At 40.6% G+C, this 1,285-nt stretch overlaps 1 non-coding gene across 1 annotated transcript; it reads right to left on the reverse strand.

Moving 5' to 3' along the window:
* Positions 1-224: 224 nt before the first annotated feature.
* Positions 225-300, reverse strand: TRNAN-AUU (transfer RNA asparagine (anticodon AUU)). Its single transcript has one exon. It is a non-coding gene; the product is annotated as a tRNA-Asn (tRNA).
* Positions 301-1,285: the final 985 nt, after the last annotated feature.

Consider the following 1,285-nt stretch of genomic DNA (forward strand, 5'->3'; position numbering starts at 1 on the left):
GAGCTACCCGGGAACTCTAACCGACACCGATCCAATTTGTCCCTCTATATCCACATACCTCAAAGTGGACTGACAACCGTCAAGCAACCAAATTCGAGTGCACACTAACTCCGTGTGACTTAAATTGTGGTTTTCTGTTAACGAACAGTGACGTGTATTATGCAAATCAAGATTTCAGGTATAATTCCCTGTAAAGTTGATTTTAATAATTTCGAGGGAAAAATTGTTCCGGAGCCGGGTATCGAACCCGGGACCTTTGGTTTAATGTACCAACGCTCTACCACTGAGCTACCAGGGAACTTTAACCGACCGATACCCGGCTCCGGAACAATTTTTCCCTCGAAATTATTCAAATCAACTTTACAGGGAGTTATACCTGAAATCTTGATTTGCATAATACACGTCACTGTTCGTTAACAGAAAACCACAATTTGAGTCACACGGAGTTAGTGTGCACTCGAATTTGGTTGCTTGACGGTTGTCAGTCCACTTTGAGGTCTGTGGATATAGAGGGACAAATTGGATCGGTGTCGGTTAGAGTTCCCGGGTAGCTCAGTGGTAGAGCGTTGGTACGTTAAACCAAAGATCCCGGGTTCGATACCCGGCTCCGGAACAATTTTTCCCTCGAAATTATTCAAATCAACTTTACAGGGAGTTATACCTGAAATCTTGATTTGCCTGACAAACGTTGTTAACCTCAAAGCCTATAACCCCGACATATCTGTTACATATATGATCTAGGGTTGCAACCAATAAGCTGCTTCCATTATAAAATGACATCTACTTACCTAATCCAAGTGGACTAAAATCGAGGTTGCAATGTCTTGTGCCGAGGACGAACATTAAGGTATGTGATTAAAAAATATTATTAAAGAGTTATTATTAAGAGTTAAGAATGTCAACGTACTCGTATAATTTTTAACAATATAACAAACTAGTGCTTATTCTTATCGGGGAAGTAGACGTAACAACGTGACGCTTAGAGTGAAACCTACAGAGCAACAATCGGTCGGCAAAATTATGTTTTAAAAGCATACCGCAACTTATTGTATGATGCCGACATGTTAAGCATGAGGCCGCGGCGATTATAGGTTTGTTCGCACAGCAAGTTTGTGATGGTTTGAGAACTGTTTGCAAACTGTCCCAACTTCACCTAATGCGCATGATTGGTTTGAAAACCAATTTAAAACCATCCGTGATTTGAGCTGTACGAAAGCATTTCCAAACTGGTTGGAACCACTGCCGTCTAGATAGCTACTTATTTGAACTTAATCAATTAATTAAA

The sequence above is a fragment of the Periplaneta americana genome, chromosome 13 (assembly GCF_040183065.1).
Source record: "Periplaneta americana isolate PAMFEO1 chromosome 13, P.americana_PAMFEO1_priV1, whole genome shotgun sequence".
Classification (NCBI taxonomy): Eukaryota; Metazoa; Arthropoda; class Insecta; order Blattodea; family Blattidae; genus Periplaneta; species Periplaneta americana.